The sequence below is a fragment of the Dermacentor albipictus genome, chromosome 3, assembly GCF_038994185.2.
Source record: "Dermacentor albipictus isolate Rhodes 1998 colony chromosome 3, USDA_Dalb.pri_finalv2, whole genome shotgun sequence".
NCBI lineage: Eukaryota > Metazoa > Arthropoda > Arachnida > Ixodida > Ixodidae > Dermacentor > Dermacentor albipictus.
The window spans coordinates 40,314,943-40,334,187 of record NC_091823.1 but is presented as its reverse complement, the minus strand read 5'-3'; the positions used below and the strand labels follow the sequence as shown (position 1 = coordinate 40,334,187).

The following is a 19,245-nucleotide window of genomic DNA, read 5'->3' as shown; positions in this document are numbered from 1 at the left end:
GAGCATGATCATTCGCGAGGCTGTTGCGTGCAGGGTTGCCAGATGGCTCCAACCACAGGTAGCCAAATTGGCCTCCGCAGTAGCCCAAATGTAGCCAAAAGAAAAAAACTTTTGGGTAGCCCAAAAGTAGCCATAAGTCTTAGTCGTTTTGTGTAGTCATTTCGTAAACATATTGAATTAATTTTCGGCAAGAATACCTACGTAATAATTTTTTCCACGCTTGACCACGCATGACCTCCCCGCGCATCGTCACGGAGGCCATGCGGCACGGAAAACGGATGCTGCACAAGCGCAAGAAGTGCGGAAATGCAGGCATGCAGGCAAATTTATGATAAGGCAAATGCGGTCTTCATTGCAAATGCACTGTTCTATTTTTCCCAGAAAACTAAAATATCGCGGAAAGAACAACACAAAAACAGCGCTGTGCACTAAAAACGCTAAGCAATGGCATGCATTCAGGTGTTCAGTATTATTCCTTACAGCTCATGATAATTTCGCTTAACACCACACAGTGCGCTAAACGAAAAACTACAAAAAATTGCAAGACAAAGTCTAACACAATAGATGGTGGTTGGTACAAAATTTAGTACGATATATAGACATAAATAAGTATCCTGTGATTAAGCTTCACGAGCTTATTGCGAAGTGGAACTGCTTCCAGGGAGCCCCAGAGGGCATTGTGCCCATTCGACGCGGTGGGGTGAAAAGTTCCTAGCATCGCCGTTCCCCTATGACTCGCTCCTGTCATGTATGCACACGCTCTGCCGAAGAAAATAGAAAGCAAAAGTGGAGAAACAGAAAAAAAAGGATTACAGAATGACGGAACACACAACAGATACGAGAGTTCTTGTTCAGTTATTGAAATTATTCGGCGACTCCTTTCAGGAAAATATTAAAGTTAGGGACGAAGATATCCACGTACTCTGAATAGGCGTTAAATGTCGCCTGCACTATAAATAGAGGGTCACCAAAACCTGAAGGCTGGAAGGAGCGCTGTTTCCTTGAGCCTTTCTGCGGAATGCAAAAGCGCACATTAGAAAGCAAGTGCGAGCTGCAGATTTTTCCGTGCATTAATTTGTGAAGAAAAAGAACATCCAATTTGTTGCGTCTACAGGTGAGGGTAGGTAACGTAGGTGTCTGTGCTAGCTCTATGAACATGGAAGGCTTTTGACAAAATCGACGTTTAGGTATAGATGTGAACTTCTTTTTTCACATTTTCGAGAAGTTTACGATTTGACTTAAAAGTGCCTACCCCCCCCCCCCTCCATAACCACCGAAGCGTACTCAAGAACTGGAAGGCGTACGCTCATATATAAAGTTACAAATGGCCCAGGTCGTTTGAAGTCTCTCGCAACATGACGTACTGTGCCGAGCGTTCGAAGTGCTCGCTGCTTCGTCTAGCGTGGGGCGAGAAACTCAGAGAGCTATGGAAGTACTTTCCAAGGTCGTTGGTTTCCTGAGCTCTTAAGGCTCAGGAAATAATAATAATAATAATAATAATAATAATAATAATAATAATAATAATAATAATAATAATAATAATAATAATAATAATAATAATAATAATAATAATAATAATGGTTCTATTCACATGCTTTAATCATGTGCGACTCCAGCGCCATACGTGCTCATATCTTGCCCTGTGTCCATATTGCAAACATTTTCTTCTGCTGCTGCCGTATAAAGGGCAAATTCTGAAGGAAAAAAAGTTTATTACAAAGACAAAACCCTTACGCATAACTCCCAAAGATGCCCCGTAATGACTCTGCGATCACTAGACAGACTGGTCACGCAAATCCGACTGACATTTCACGTGGGCGGGTATTCTGGCTTTCCCGACACTTTGGAATTATCTTGCGCATGTGTCATAAATCACGCCCGTTGGCTAAACAACGGACACTGTACACAACCCATCGGCAAACAGTCCAGTGACTGCAGGGATATTAATCTTTCATGGCACTTCCGGCGTCCGTTTAAAGATACACCGCTTACCAGGATCAGTGGGTTTCCAGTACAGGCACTATATGTTCGGTTGTGATGACTCAATTTCGCCTGCACTCGGCAAATCATGAGGTCAGCATTATAAAGCCTCGACAAGGACACCGACGAAGATTTGCCATGTACCGTATGCATATATTCGTCTCAGTAAAAGATATTGCTTATGCATCTGACCTGTACGCGTTGCGCCGCGTACACTCTGAGGAAACGTGGGTACAGGGGCCAGCCGTGATACAGAAGAAACACACTCGGGAGAACAAACAGCCAAGGTTTAAGGCTATTCCAGCAAAAGTTAGGCTAGTTCCGATCACTGGCTTTTCCGAGCACTCCGTGCCACATGCAACAATTTTCACGACAGCCGGCGAGAGGCGCCCCAGAACATGGCGAGAGGTGCCTCAACGCTCCTTTCTGGCGTGGGAAGCATTAGATTAAGCGGCCTTAACTTCAGCGAGAAAGTACGGATTGTTGCAAAAACAAGCTCGCTCGCGTTCTTTCTTCTTTTTTTTTCGGTGCAGTTTAAGGTCCCAAATTATGACAGGATGACGAGGAAGAGTGCGCTCAGCAGCATTATCTACAAATGTTAATCCTGTTTACCAAAGTTCGCGAGTTGAGCTGTTGGAGCGGCTGTCGCAGCCCCAACTTACGAGGCAGCTTAAACTGCACGCTTTAAGCAGAATCAGCAGCAAAAAACGGCGTTCAGTTGCCGAGGACGAGGCCGCCACAACGGTGGGCGTTTTTCAATGAAAATAGGTTTCAACAGCGCTCGTTTCTCCGTGCTTTGAGTGCGCGTAAAATAAGCCCAGATGCTCGAAGCTAATCTGACTAAGTGCTAGGCGGAATGGACTCGTCACCTCATTGAGAAATAGTGTCGGTCCAGCAAGCACTTGTGAGGGCGCTCACCGGAACCATTTAAATGAATAACAGGTCGTCATGGCGCACCAGTGGCTCCAGGACGGAATGGTCAGCAGAGAGCGTACCATGTGTTCAAAAACGAGTGTGGCAAAATTCAAGAAGCCTGTATAAAACAGGACCTGCATGTTTATATTTAACTCAATTATGACGTTATGCGGCATGGAAACCCAAGCGAGAAAAAAAAAATGGAACATTCTTGGCGGCTTACGCTGGATAACTTCTCAATCCTTTACTCCTGTCATTGCAGATCCGTAATACATGCCAAAGCCAATTCGACTCGTCAGATGGATTCAACTGAATGAAAAGTAGTTATCTACTGAGTGTGTCATGACTAATCTTGCTTTGTTGTTGTTGTTGTTTTTGTTGTTGACATTGCGCAATTTACCCTTTCTTTCCCCTGAGGCACACTACTTTTACTGCATTTACTGCCAGGAGGTACTCGCTCCTGCTTGAAGCAGCATATCCAAAGCATGTCTGCTGTAGAGTGTCCTGTATAAGCTGCGAAATATAGATCTGAGTTGCATCGCTGTCTGTCCAAATTTTCGCAAGTGCCTGCTTCTCTGCATAAAAATGAGGAAATTCTGCCTTAGGAAAACGCACGCTGGTTTGTTCTTCAGTGCGCAACCGCTTGAAACATTGCAGAAATCAACTCACTCTCCCCTGATCCAGTTTATCTCCCATCCTCCCCCGTGTGGACATTTCAGCATAGCTTTCCTTCCTTCATGGAAAGGAAAATAAACAATGCGAGAGCTACGCCAATAATCTAAGCACTCCTCAACACTGCAAGTCCAGAGAGCTGAGCGTTGCGATCTACGCAGCCGAAGTGTCATGCCCACTTAGCCTCCTCTCTCATCGATCTCTCTCGCTCTCTCTATCTCTGACGTCAGCAAGCACTCGCAGTTTCTCACGGACTGCTTCTTTGTGACGTAGTTCGCTTGTTTAAGACCCTCCGTATAGACAACATCCACTGACTTCCTGTTCTTTCTTGTGTAGTTGTTAACATAGAATATATATTTTCTTTCTCCTTTTGCCCAAACAGCGCCACATGCCGTGGTCTTGTTCCGCTGAGATCATCAACTCGGCGAGCTGTGCGTCTGGCGTGAAGTGTTCTTAGGACCATCTCTGCCGGATTATAACCGTGCTGCTTTCAGCAACCAACGGGTTTCCAGCGGATGACGGCTTACTGCGAAAGGTAGACGCTCCTTTATTATTTGCTGGACTTACTTTCATGAGCCATTCTGCGCTAGAATAGAAAATGGTGCATTTTTTTTGTAGTTGCTGAAATCGCATTATGGCATAGTGGGACACTCGATTTTCCAGCGAGTTGTTCTTCTAGTTGGCTGGAGTGAACGCAGGAAAGTATATTTCGGAGGAAGCACGCTGAGCATTTGTGAGCAAGGACGATCAGGACTGAAATATTGCCTTCTGCATACTTTATGTGTGCGTATTACACTTATATCAAGGTTATCAAGAGTGATAACCGACGTCTACACGTGGAAGCACACAGTAACTTTCGTTGTCGTACAAGCACCAATTCATACTGCTTCTCACATGGCACATTTTGGTGAAACAAATTATAAAATTGTGAAAACCTGCACGTAGACTAAGAACAATGTTTCGGAGCTGCCTCTGGTTTTAGAACGAGAAATGATAGAAAAAGAAGCAAGATTAAATGCCATAGACAAGAGAAACCTTTGATACAAGAAAAAAAAACTAAAAGCAAAAATTATTGCACAATTGGGGTGGTGTATTGTGATAAAAATAAATGGTTTATCTTATATCTTCTTCATATAGCTGAAATATCACGAAACTTTTCAGACGACTGAATATGCAACTACCGGTAGCGCCCCAGTAAATATAGATCTACCCGCTTGTATAGAAAATTTTCCATGCAAATGAACGACCTTTTCTGATTCAATATTAGGTTACTCATTACAGAGCACGCCACAAAGCATATTTCTGCAATTATAACACCGGTAGATGACGTGGTCATTGAGGAAGAGGCTCAGTAAAAAGTACGACATCAGACGCAACAACGACGTGGAAACCACGATAATTTCTGACCGCAATTGTAACATTTTGAATAATGTCATAATCTTTTCTTTGCTGCTTGTGCCCTGCATGCTATGTTTCCTGAGGTTCTCAGAGGAAGCCAACCTAAACTACCTCTGGTTAACCTCCTTGCCTTTCGGTGCATCCTTTTCTCTCTCTCTCTCTCTCTCACTTTCTCGACACTTCATGACTGATCGCCGCCGAGAACTTTGACCTTTGCCATCCTGTCGCGTGTTATCGGGCAACTATGCCCAGCTGAACTGCTCCGCACTGGGAGGGCCATTAACATGCTGCCACTTATAAGTGACAGTGTGGCCTGGCCCACTTTACGATCTGTCACCGCAGTAAATTATACAGTTCAACTATTTGTGTTGTGCTCGATAGAACCTATTGATGAACACGCGCTTGCCCCTGAGCTTTCGCGTCAGCCTCTTCGCGAACGTAATGAGTTTCACCGACATTGACAGACGAATGGCACTACGTAAAAAAAAAAAGAACTTGTGCCAGGCTTAGCCTTTCGTTATCTTTGTTATTGTTACGCGCGCCGAGATATATATCTCGGCGCGTGCTTTATATCCAAAATGGCTTTGTATACAAAGTCATTTTTAACTTTGTTATTTGGCGTGGCGAATCTAACCAGTGGCCCAAGGCTAAAACCCGGCGAGAGCTGCAAGCTCGACCTGTAACATCTAGCAAGCATCGAAAAAATTTCGAAACTACAAAATTTTGCTAGATATAAACGCTCGTGTAGTTTGCCTTGAAGTGATGGTGGCTGAATGAACTGTATTGACGCTATACATCTTCAAATGTGCATCAGTTCCGAAGCGATAACACAATTTAACATTATTTAACTAAGTGCCCATAGGGATAGTAACTACTTCGGAAATAGTGTTCCAATTCATCCGTCTGTCGCAAAGTGCTGGCATCAAAGAACATCTTATGCACTTCAGAATCATTTGTTCTTTCCCTTCTTTAATTTTTTTATGCATCTTATTTTAGGCAATCAGAGCTTCTAGACAATGACAGTTCGATGACGAAAGTGGTGCTTTACGACGACAACTCCTTTCTGAATGCGTTGCGGAGATTGGCCTTGAACTGGTGAAAAAAAAAGAAAGAAGAAATGAAGAAAACAGGAAAAACAAATATGTGCTGAGTGAGATTCCGCGCAACTCATTAAAGAAATCGTAAGTTGCGTGGGCCACGCAGAACATTACGCGAACTTTTTTCAAAACGTGCTGCTATAGCATTTTGATATTACAAAGGAAAGAAGAAACCGAAGCTTTCAACATTTTCCAAGCTAAATAAGTATAGAAGGGGTTGCGGTATAGTGCGGCTGCTTTTCTCTCTTGTTCTATCTCTTTCTGGTTTCGCCGTCAGGCTTTCAACCGCGCGCTTCTTTTTCTTAACTGCGTCACATTCTGACTGGTTCCGCATGGCTGCAGCCCTGATTGTGAATGCATGAGTACTTAATGCGGCCGTCTGAAAGCGAAGGCGCAGGCGTCTGACATCTATCGCCCGTCGTGCCCAACAAGCGAGGCATAAGAATGACGTACTTTTTTTTTCGATAGCTAACTTCAAGGCAAGAAAAAAATAAAACAAGCTCTTACTTTACGTTGCAGAAAGCGAGCCTCGATTGTCAATTGGGAGCAGTGAGAACTCGTTTGCGCTCGTCACCGCGACTTCTAATGCGTAAGCTCCTTGGACGTGTCGAGCAGCAAGCGCAAAGTGCTCGCTCAGTAGGCGTTACAGTGCAAGGCTGAAATTCTTTGCGTAAAGTTTTGTTCTCGTTCCTTCACTCTATCATGCCCTCAGGCTGCTTAAGAACAGCTTAAAACGCGGACACTCTTGCCGGAACGCATTTACTCAGAGATAAATTTATGCCGGTGTAAATTGGGAAATAAATGTTGTGCCACGCGAAACCCGGGAAGTAAGTAAAGATTGATTCGCTTTAAACAACATTAGGCAGATTCGGCGCGGACATTGGAATCCGCGTGGAACGATGCTGCCTCGAAGAAGATACGTAAATGCTATAAATCTCTTCCGCAACGTGTTTTGCAGCATAGCGATCACGTGTCCACCCGACGAAATCGACAAAACACGGATACGCCAACCACGTGATCCACGAATCGCGTGAATTACACTACCTGTCACGCAAGAAATAATTTCTTATGAATGAATGAACGCTTACACTGCGAGAAAAAAACACTTGCGTGGATTGGTAGTGTGGTATAGACATCCTGGTTAACAATTTTGTCAGGTGCACGGCCATATTTTATAACATAAGGCATATGTAACAAGCGACGCGCCTGGTGCTTGTTGTCGACGACCTTTTATTTCCCAATTTACAACGATGTAGGCATTTGGAGGGGTAAAAATTTTTTTTCTGATCAACTTTTAAGGGTAATACAACTCATGGACCAGGTAGAATCCATTCTTTAATTATGAAGGGGTGTGAATTGAGCCACAGATTGATAATACGATAGGACTCTATGCAAGTTATTGATCTGTAATTTTAGAACACGCACTTCCTTACGTACAACTTTTCAGTACCTCAGTGAACAGGCTTTCTGTAGGCGGAAATAGCAGCGCATCATTAAAACAGCGGATGACTAATTGCTCGTCCAATACGCCATTAAACAATTTATGGCATGCGATATCTGCAGGTGTCATGTGACCGTGAACAAAAGGCATGTGCATCTTCTTTCAAGAAACAGTGCTTCTCCATTGCTTGCTTCAGTCCGAGCCATCCATGCTTGCGTTTTCACTCCGTTTGTTCATTAATTTTTCTTTACGTCAGAATCATTCACCTCGTCATCAAAGTGGAATTCCTTCAAACGGGTTTTCATTTGCTTTCGCCGGACCAGGCAGGTCCCGTTACTTGTCATGTCAGTAGGTGTTGCTGCGATCTCGCACAATACCAATACAAGACCCAGATCGAAGCATTACCCCCAGCGCTGCGCGAAGCAGACCGGTTGTGCACAGATGCTCATACTGTTCAATATCAGCCAGCTGAGAACGGAACCGAAGTGGTCTTTCTTTACCGTTTCTTCGCATTCTCTCAGCACACCTCCACTTCGAGATTTATTTCTTTTCTTGGCAGTATGACGGCGAATCTTTTCTGGGAGCCCGAGCTGTAGTACTTTCCATGAGGGAGCGAATTCTTGGGGAAAGGGGAATGAAACGTGACTCACATTAGAATCGCTGGTAGAGTCATGCGCAGGTTATAAAATAGACTGAAAGGCACGCGCTAGCGACCGCACGCACGCACGCACGCACGCACGCACGCACGCACGCACGCACGCACACACACACACACACACACACACACACACACACACACACACACACACACACACACACACACACACGCGCGCACGCACGCACGCACACACACAGGTGTCAGCATCGATTTTTTTTCTTTCTTGGTTTGCAATAATTCCTAGTATGAAGCCCACTGCGAGGCTGTGTCTATAGTGGACGGAACCTCTGCGGCCTAGCCTCTTGTGTTGTTCTACTTGTGTGCGAAGTGCCGTTGTATAGTATGCATCCCCAAATTTGGAGCGCTATTCCTATGCCATAATTAATTTATCAGTTGCAGAAGGGCTGTTTGATCAATCTAGTTTTAGACAGTAAAAAGAGCAGGATGCGTTGTTGGGCAAGTTGGTTCAGTGTAATTGGGAACACTGGTTGCGCTTACTAGACAATCACATGTAAGAAGACAGGACAGGCCTGTTACGCCTGTCCTGTCTTCTTACATGTGATTGTCTAGTAAGCGCAACCAATGTTCCCAATTAGTAAAAAGAGCGGCGGAAACAGATCGAGATTGTCCTTTGAGAGCTATCGCCTTTCTGCTTTAACTTCTCAGCGGGATGCCATTTTGTTCTGTGTTGTACAAGACCTGCAAAATCTGATATCCGGTTTGTGCAGGTATTTTTTTTTTTGTCAAGCCCTTCTGAGGTGGTCTGTGGTCAGATCGGTGATACGTTCGTTGGTAATCCCGTGACGACCTCTGGTGTGAAATATTTGTTCAAATGTTTCCTTTTCCCATTCCGTTGTATATCAAATGAAGGTCTCAAAAAGTTTATTTTATGTAAGTGTCTTCGTCACTCTCCCATGTCATGAGTTTCTCCGTAACCGTTAGCCAGTCAGAATTTCAGCACCAGCAGACGGACGGACGGACGGATGGATGGACTGATGGAGGGACCGATGCTATCCGCTCTTTTGCAATAAATGCTGAGATGAAATACACAGATTGCTTTAGGATAGGTCAACGTTTAAGGTGCTGTCATATTCCACGCAAATATATTTAGTCATTCTGTCGTGATGCTTTAGTAAAAAAAAAAAAAGGCAGTTTCATCCGAAAGGCGAAGCATCGATTACGATAAAAAATAAAGTATACAGCCATATGTAGTAAGGATAATACTTTATCGGCCGTATAAGCTTGTAAACATTATACTGACTAAATTAACCAACATGCAGTCAACGCGCACCGACAAACATGAACACATCCCACTCGATGACTGCGGACTCTCGATGCCAGAACGCTGGCGGGAGGAAACTCGGCAGCAGCAGCGAGCGAAGTGACCTTCGTGCTGTCTATCGCTTCAACGCAAATTGAGCGGCGAGAAAAAGCACACGCAGAGCAACGAACCATCGGCCCACCTAGACTGTACCTCCAAAGCACATAGCTTCCAAGACAAAGCCGAAGCGGCCGCGCCCGATCGCGCCATACGCAGTTGCTGCCGAAATACAACGCCCATCGCCTTCCCTCCCTTCGCCCGGTGCCACGCGCGCGGCGGAAGACGGCGCACTTCCTCCCCGCTTTCCACCGTTGCGCCCGCGACATTGAGTCGTGATCGTCGGCTCCTCCTGGCCTGCCTTTACTCGCGCATACAGCATACGGCATGCGGCGACGGTGTTATCGCCCTTGGACTTTATACAGAACATCACGGTGACGGCGATAACGACGGCAAGAGTGCATCTGGAGTGTCCATATAATTAAAATAGCAATAAGATAAGCTAGAAATGGGGGTTAGAGAATGAAACCTTGAGATGTTTTTGTTTTCTCTTTTCCTTTTTTTTATTTGCGAACATATTTTTTATTTACATAATATATTTAACTTTCCTAGAGTTCTACGCAATGTGCTACATGCGAAAGTATGATTTTACTTAGGTAGTTAGGTGGCTGCTTTCTTGATCGCTTTCGTTCTCATGCATGTTAAGCATAGTAAGTCTTTGGTGAGAGACCGCGCCGCGCTGGCAGTTGACACAGTATGCAGGAGCAGTTGAACATGTTCTGTTAGAATGTCACAGCACTCATCCAGGGATAAATATCGACGCAATTGACCGATGCTATCGGCTTTAGCGACAGCGAGAGAAGTGTGAGAGGCGCTGCCGTATAAAAGACTAGTGGGGTTTGCGAATATTTATTGTTGCGACCGAATCTAGCAAAAATTTAATAGTGCCTGAAGTGAATCGAATCGAATCACGTTTTAAATACTTTCTCAATAGTTTTGAAATAATGAACAGACGTTATCATCATAATATAAAACGATGTTCTCATTCGAATATATTCAAAACGTTAGCGAGCTTCTGTCATCATAATGAACATTATGAAGCGTTGTTTTATTAAAGCACAAATAAAGCTTGCTGAACAAATGTGCTGTTTGTCACACTTTCAGGATTCCTCAATGAATGTTAAATATAGTGGTGTAGCCAGAAAGTTTGGGCTCTCTGAACAAGGCGTAACGTACTCCACCATACGTTACACCTCGTGATTTACCTTTATGGCCACCAGGATGAACGTTATCAAATTTTCGCTTTAATGTTGTGTTTAATCGCTCGAAGTTTGCAATCTAGAGTATGGGAGAATTATTCCAAACCTGTTCGCATTTAGGAATAGCGACTATGTGATTCGAAGACCTAATCAAATGAAAAAATGTTTGATTCGTTATTCAGAAGTGACGAATATTATATATATATATATATATATATATATATATATATATATATATATATATATATGTTGGAAATGTCATGCGTGTGTTGCGCAAGAAAAGAACGAGTGACAAGGAAGGAATACAGGGAGGGAGAAGAGCCCTACCGCTGGTGTTTTCATACCCTCCAGATCTTGTATTTTGCAACCCACAGTGTGAACCACTGCCAACACGGCCAACTTTCAGTTCTTTTGCTGCTTATTTAAAGAATATGATACAGCAGAATGGTGAAAACAACGAACTCAGAGGCCTGTTACACCAACTCGTTTCAAAAAGAACGACGATATCAGTATTACAACATCAGCGCCATCACTACTACTACTACTACTACTACTACTACTACTACTACTACTACTACTACTACTACTACTACTACTACTACTACTACTGCTGCTGCTGCTGCTGCTGCTGCTGCTGCTAACTTTCCCCTCTTCCTTTTCAACCTGATCACCCCTGCCAGGTTGACAGGTTGTATGACAGTAACCTTCTGCTATTCGATTGATGACTCCTGTATCGGCTAAGGTGCCATGAGTCATGAAAGTTATCCGAAATAAACGCAAAAAGAAACAAACACTGCAGGACGCAATGCGTTTACACGCGCATATGTTCCTTCAACTCTTGTTCCTTGCTGCTTGCGCCTTCTCATAAAGCACGGGCTTCACTGCAGTACTTGAACCTTCGAGCTCCTTATGAAACCTGCAAATATTTGATTAATCGTGGGCACTCGCGAACTGAGGCAGTGCAATGTAGTAATGTCGATGATGGTGGAGTTTGACTTTTCGCCTCACAAGAAACGTTATTCTCTCTCTTTTGCTTCCGCTGGGTGATGAAATTAGCTCAGGCTGAGTGACGTAGAACGCCCAGCATCTTGCTTCATTGCGCGGTTGCTCGTGTTATGCAGGGGGGAGTTGCTGCATTCGTGCCCAAGGGAATTTGTGGTCAGGCCACCGCGTTTGCCAATGCCGTCGCCGCGCCATTGAAGAGTTGTGGGCGTCCCTAGATGCATTAGATGGCCGTGAACACATTCATTGGTTGCTTAGAAATCTTATACTTTTTTTCGGCTTCCCTTCTCTCGGGCCTAGCATATTCGTGTACGCTATCTTTCTGCATGTGCTCGGAGAGGCGATTCATCACATCCGGTCGCAGACTCGGTTTCATCAGAAACTGCTTGCTGCCGTCAATATTATAATTTTTTTTTCGTGCATGTTATTAGATTTTCATTTTCTGGAGCGTACAGCAGGCTCCACGAGAGTTTTTCCGCAATAAAGCGTAGGAGGAAGGCGAGTTCCTGGAATACCGTTTTATATTTATACGAGAACGGTAAACCGAGACGTTGACGAATGCGTGTCGCGCCGGCAACTGTTACTTGTTTGCCTGAGAAAAAAAAAGAACAATAAAGGAACCGGTTTGGTTCATTTGTGAGAAAATGCTCTGGGCAGAGGTGGGGGAGAGGCACCGTATGCTCGCACCTGTACTCAAGCAAATACATAAAAAGAATAAGGATACCTACTACGGTAAACTTTCAGAATTTTATTAAGATATTTTTTTTCTTAACGCACAGTGGTTGGTTCTGTCGCGCTCTCGGTTGTGTGAAAACACAGTTCACAGGGAGGAAGAAGGGAGACGTGGAACCGGTAAGCACGGTTACATTACGCAAGGTGCATCAGTAAATGCAGTGCAAAGAGCGGTTTGATAAATGCGTAATTGAGCAGTTACTGAAAGAAAAACATTGTAGAAGCAGCATAGGGTGAAGACCGGCAAGTGATTGAGCGATTTTGTTTGAATTCTGATGAAGGCAATAGAGAGAGAGAGAATGAAGAGGAAAGGCAGGGAGGTTAACCAGATATGAGTCTCCGGTTTGCTACCCTACACTGGGGATGGGGGATAGGGGTTAGAAAGATGACAGAGAGGAAAACGCTAAAAAAAAGGGAAAAAAAACACGCACACATGGAGGCACACACACAAAAAGGCGTTCCAGTTAAAGTCGTTCACTCAGGCCGGTAGATCGCAAAAAGCGCAATAGCGCTTGCACGGCCTTCTTCTGTGACGGTAGGTCCTTTCGATGTTGTAGAATTCTGTTTTCGGATAGCGCTTGGTCGTCCAGTTTGTCAAGTTCGTGGCGAAGGCATGCCCTCTGTGTACTGTACTGCGGGCAGGCACACAGAATATGGCCAATTGATTCTTCATGGCCGCAGTGGTCACAGGTTGGGCTGTCGGTCATCCCTATGCGGAATGCATAGGCTTGAGTAAAGGCAACGCCCAACCAAAGTCGATATAAAAGCGTGGCGTCTCTACGGCGAAGCTGTGATGGCGCTCGAAGACTTAATGTTGGGTCAAGTGAGTACAGTCGCGTGTTTCTTAAATGTGGCTCATTCCATTGCGACGCGGTGCACTGCCGAGCAAGTAGGCGGAGCTTCCGTGCTGCGTCAGGTCTAGAATGAGGAATCGGGACGCAGCGCTCCTCAGTATGGGCTGAGCGGGCAGCGTGATCCGCCCGTTCATTGCCGATAATCCCGCAGTGACTTGGAAGCCACTGAAAGGTTATCTCATGGCCTGTTTCACTTATATGTTGCAAAGTCTCTGTAATATGGAATATTAGTTGCTCGTGTGGTCCACGTCGTAGAGGTGACAGTAGAGACTGCAGTGCCGCCTTCGAATCACAGAATATTGTCCATTTATGTGGTGGTTCATCACCAATGTGATGAAGGGCAGTAAAGAGCGCTGCGAGCTCTGCTGCCGTCGATGTTGTCGCGTGGGTCGTCTTAAACTTGATTGTTGTAGCTTTCGCCGGTATGACGATTGCCGCCGCGGTGCTACTTGGAAGGACAGATCCATCAGTGTAAATATGCGTAGAATCACGGTAGTTCTCGTACAAATGTAGTAGCGTGAGTTGTCTAAGGGCTGGCGATGATAGATCAGCTTTTTTCGAGATACCAGGTATTGTGAGGTTGATTTTTGGTTGAGCGAGGCACCATGGAGGAATCGAAGGTCTCGCAGCCGGGGTAAAACAAGCTGGCAATGATTCGTCATATGCGTTTATCGTCCGGCTGAAAGATGTGTGTGGTCTCTCCGCTGTTAGGGAGGCCAAGTGGTGACGAGGAGTCCTGGTCAGATGCCTTATATGGGTCCTGAGCACTTCAATTTCAATGTGGGTCTTGACAAGGTGATCTCCAGCGATTGCTATCGTAGCCACTGTTGAAGCACTCTGAGGCAGGCCTAGACAGATCCGGAGCACTTGACCCTGAAGACTTTGTATTGTGCGTAGATTTGTTTTACCAGTGTTGTTTATTGCTGGCAAGCTGTATCGCAGAAATCCTAGGAAAAGCACCCTGTACAGTTGCAACATCGCACTTGGCGACATTCCCCAGGTCTTGCCAGCGAAAAACTTGAACAGGTGGCAGATGCCTGTTAACCGTTTTTTCATGTATGATACGTGTGGGCTCCATGACAAGTCCCTGTCGATTATTACACCTAGGAACTTGTACGATCGGACCCGTCGTATTATTTGGCCATTTATCATTACACTGTAGTTGGTCATGGGTTTGCGCGTAAATGGCACTAGTGCGCATTTCTCTGAGGAAATTTCCAGGCCTCGATTATGAAGGTAGAGAACAGTTTGTGTGGCGGCTTTCTGGATTCTCGCTCGCAGCTGTAGGCGTGTTACTGCAGATGCCCATATGCAGATGTCATCCGCGTACATTGATACCCTGACTGTGGCTGGCACGTGCTCAAGGAGAGCAATTAGTGTTAGATTGAATAACACGGGGCTAAGTACACCGCCCTGGGGGACGCCGCGGTAGCTATAATGTAGAGAAGTATGGCCTTCCTCCGTGCTTACAAAGAAGGATCGCATGGATAGATAGCTCCGTATCCATTGAAACATCCGCCCACCCACTCCTACCTCTGCGAGAGCAGAGAGGATGGCTTCATGCGTAACGTTGTCATACGCCCCTTTAACGTCGAGGAATAAAGACGCGCAGAGACGCTTACGGCATTTCTCATGTTGAATGTAGGTGACCAGGTCGACGACGTTATCGATCGATGATCGACCGCGTCGGAAGCCCGCCATGGCATCTGGGTAGGTGTTGTGGTACTCCAAGTACCACTCCAGGCGTCCTAGGACCATCCTCTCCATTACCTTGCCCACACAGCTCGCCAACGCGATCGGGCGATATGATGAGAGCTCCAACGGCGACTTGCCAGGCTTCAGCAGTGGAACAAGGCGACTTGTCTTCCAGGTTGTTGGTAGCGTGCCATTTCTCCAAGATTCATTGTAAACCTCAAGAAGAACACCTCTCGCTCGCTCCCTCAGGTGACACAGAACTCGGTAGGAAATTCCGTCAGGTCCTGGCGCTGATGTGCGGCTACACAAAGCTAATGCTGCCTTAAGTTCGTGGATCGAGAATGGTAGATCCAACCGGTGATCACGTGGTGGCGGACAGCTGATCGAAGGCGACGAAGTGTTGGTAGCTATGAGTTGGCCGGATAATCTGGCGCAGAAATCCTCTGCCACGTCAATCTCCGATCTCTTTTGAGAGAGGGCAAGTGCCTTGAATGGGAATCGCTGTACGGGAAGTGTCCGCAGTCCGCGCACCGTTCTCCATAGTTGCGATAAAGGCTTGCGTGGATCTAGCGACTCACAGAAGGCAGCCCAACGTTGCGATTCGAGCTTGTCTAACCGGCGCTGTATCTTCTTTTGCGTGCGCCTGGCGGTCCGTAGATCGTCCATTGTTTTCGTACGTCGGTACCTTCGTTCAGCACGTCGTCGGATTGCTCGAAGTCTTTCTAGTTCCACGTCAAATTCGTTCAGTTTCGAAGAGCATGTGAGAGTGCGCATAGTGTCTTGCACCGCGCTCTTAATTGCCTCTTCCAAGTCGAAAGATGGATTGGCGTCGCAGTGGTCTTCCATTATAGACTGAAATTTAGGCCAGTCCACTCTTTGGATCGTATCCCGTATTTTGGAAGGGGACAATCCTCTGATCTTGATGTACGTGGGGATATGGTCACTTCCGTGCGTCTCTATGTCCGCAAACCACCCTGCACGTCTGACAAGGCTTCGTGAGACGAAAGCCAAGTCAAGACAGCTGCTGTAGGTGGAGCCACGTAAGAAGGTAGGACTTCCATCATTCAGCAGCCAAAGTTCATTACTGGAGGCGAAAGATACCAGAGCTCTGCCTCTTGCGTTGATCATCGGACTTCCCCAGAGTGTATGATGGGCGTTGAAATCTCCAATGATGACCCAGGGATTGGAGGTTGAGGAAAGGATGTCTTGCAGTCTTTTGTAATCAAATCGACTTGACGGAGATAGGTAGGCGCCCACAAAAGTAAAGGCCAAATTCTTTTTCCTTACGTTTAGGCATATATATTGATTATTGTCATTAGGTGGTACAGGCTGACGAGTGTAGGTGAGGTCACGGCGAATACACACCAAAACCTTACTGTTTTCATAAACAGTTGACGACATAAATAATTCATATCCAGAAAGCCTGATTGTGTTCGTTAAGTTCGGCTCGCAAATGACGATAATGGGAAACATATTGGCGTACACGAAGCGACGGAAATCCGAAAGGCGCGCTCTGAGTCCGCGTGCATTCCACTGGAAAATAGCTGCTTGTCGGACCTCTTCCCTAAAAGACCGTGGCTGTGGAGCCATGATCTACTCAAGGGTTGCAAGCACCGGACTCAGAGCGTCCAGTACTTGAAGCGCACTTCTGGCAGACGGTGTGTGCATGTTGCTTAGCAGCACGCGAATGGCATTCATTAAAGGCCTAATAAGTGTTATCACTTGCTCATCTGTGTTCCGCGACTGCTCGGGTACAGCACCTTGCTGCACTGGGGGCGGCTTCTGCTGCGGCTCCTCTGGCGGTCGTGTACGTGGAAGTGGCGGCCATTCCTTTGTGGAGAGAGATCTGGCAGTTTTCTCCCTTCCAACATCGGTGTTCGGAGGCCTGGAAACTTTCGCTGGTGATGCTGCTTGACGAGTTGACTGTTCTTGAAAACTTGATGTTTTCCGTCGTGAAGACCTTCGACGGTGACGTCGTCTTCGCCGTACTTTCACAGCAGCCTCTTTGTGGGTAGAGTTGTCTCTCACCATTTGTTTAAGAATGGTGATCTCTTTCTTGATCTGGGGACAGTCTTTGGAGGAGGCGCAGTGATCACCCTGACAGTTAGGACACTTCAACTTGATTGCGCTGCAGTTGTCTTCTGAGTGGGGTTCGGCACATCGAGGGCACACGGCCGAATTTCTGCAGACACCCTTCACATGGCCTATCTTCTGACAATTGTAGCATTGCATTGGTCTTGGAATAAATGGGCGAACCTGATGGCGAAAGTGGCCGACCTTCACGTAGGGTGGAAGGCAGTCGCCTTTGAACGTTAGTCTCACACAACGTGTGTTGCCGAGGCGACAAACATGCACAATGACGTTGCGTTCACTTGCTGGTTTTATAAGAACTGAGAGGTCTGCATTAGGAATTTCATTGTCAATGTCATAGATGACTCCTGTTATTGTGGCACCATTCGTTGGCATGATGGATCGGACCTTGATGTTTCCCAGCTGCGTTACATGTTGTAGTATGGTCAGCGCGCTCGGGTTCATCACATCAATTGCCAGGATGTTTCGCCTAGTGTTTATCCTGACATCCTTAATCTCGTTTGGCACAGTGTTTTCGAGATACATGGAGAGTGCTTGCCTGTTGAGGACGCGCAGGTTGTCGGTAGCGTTCTGTGGCACAAACAGGATGGAGTGAGGCCATCGTTGAGGCGCTGTTTTCACTGTGTTCGAGCTGGACGCCGAAGATGAGTTGATAATTCTTCGTTTGGCCTTGCGGTACTGGACAAGTCGAAAGCTGTCTTCCGAGGACTCGTCACCTGATGCGGAGTACAGCTCTGTGTCCTCGCTACCACTCGATGTATTTCCTCGCTTCCTCGAACCGATGTCCGCGGGTGAACGGGAACCGGGAGGATCCTCGGGGTGTTGTACATCCATCACCGCGATGGAGGGGGCGGTAGACCCCACAGGTGCAGTGAGAAGTCCAGAAAAGCACAGAGACGGGCGAGATGTGTTCCGCAAGAGAAGTTCCGAAGAGAATGGTTTGCTGAGTAGTAATGAATGTCGAAACGCGGACTCTGAAAATGCAAACCAGAATGTTTCGCCCAGAAACTACTCACAAATATGACAAAGTATGCTTGCAATATTTTAAAAAATGCGATTGATATTGTAAGCGCTCCCGTTTTTTAGTATTCAATGCATGAGAAATTGATAACTTCACGTGGAGAAATGACTTCATGATATGCTTCAGGAAAACATTCATTAAAATGTAGAAAAGCTTTGCTGGACATGGTCTAAAACGTAAACGACATGCTACATTAAGGTTTAGACCAAAATAAAATAAAAATAAAGGTCTAATGAGAGCCATGTTTTCACTTCCTAATGAAAAATTTCCGTGCTAAAACAGGATTAAAATGAAAGAGTGGTTTCACTAGGACTCTATTCATCTCCATGCTTCGTATTTAGCCTTTCATCGTGTTTTCTGCAAGTGCAAACGCTTTGTCTTCATCCGGATTTCGAGTTTTAGTTCGGAGATTTGAAATAAAATATTTATAAGCATCTCCGTTGCAGCCAAAAGTACAACGATGGGTGCGGATAGCCGTATAAGCTCGCTTCCTCAAGTAAACGGTCCAGGTGGTGTCTATGTGGATCACTGCATTATTTATATTTCTTCGCATGGTTATACAGCAAGTTATAATCGGGTTATAGTCAATTTTGTGCTGCTGTGGTGGCCAGAGCAAGTCACGCTTGCTTTTGTCACGCCACCAAGACAGCCTTCCTGTCTCCTTCTTCCTCGGAGTCTAAAGCAGTGCGAAAGGACGAGGCGTCAAAGCTCCAGTTCATCTTTTTTTTTTCGTTCTTCACGAACAGCACTCAGCTGAGGCCCAAGAGATGGCAGGTGTTCCTCTCTCACGGCGAGCAGGGTGATAAAATTTACGCGTCACTTTCAGCTCCTCTCTTTCTCTCTCGCATTGTTTATGGCCACTCGCGCACTAACGCGCTAGCCACTGTCCGCGAGAACTACTGGGCCCGCATTCACAAAAAAGCACTTACGCCAGAGTCGTTCGTCGGAGCCTCCCACCAATCCTGATGCTGGACACACTATTAGCCAAAGAGGCCAGCCAATGGCAAAGGGCACTTACGAACGAAAAGCTTCCTAAATGCGTCCCTTCGCTCCTGCCGGGCAGGTTCACCCGCATCTCCTTCTTGCCGTACGTTGTTCGGGCTGAGATCGAG

General features: G+C 46.0%; 1 protein-coding gene across 3 annotated transcripts in view; it reads left to right on the top strand.

Moving 5' to 3' along the window:
• Positions 1-19,245, top strand: part of CngA (Cyclic nucleotide-gated ion channel subunit A) — a 371,493-nt gene that overhangs the window by 301,631 nt on the left and 50,617 nt on the right. For all 3 annotated transcript variants that reach the window (XM_065432743.2, XM_070535384.1, XM_070535385.1), the window contains one exon: positions 3,950-4,102. The gene's annotated coding sequence lies outside the window, so the exon portion shown is untranslated. The remainder of the gene's footprint in view (positions 1-3,949; positions 4,103-19,245) is intronic.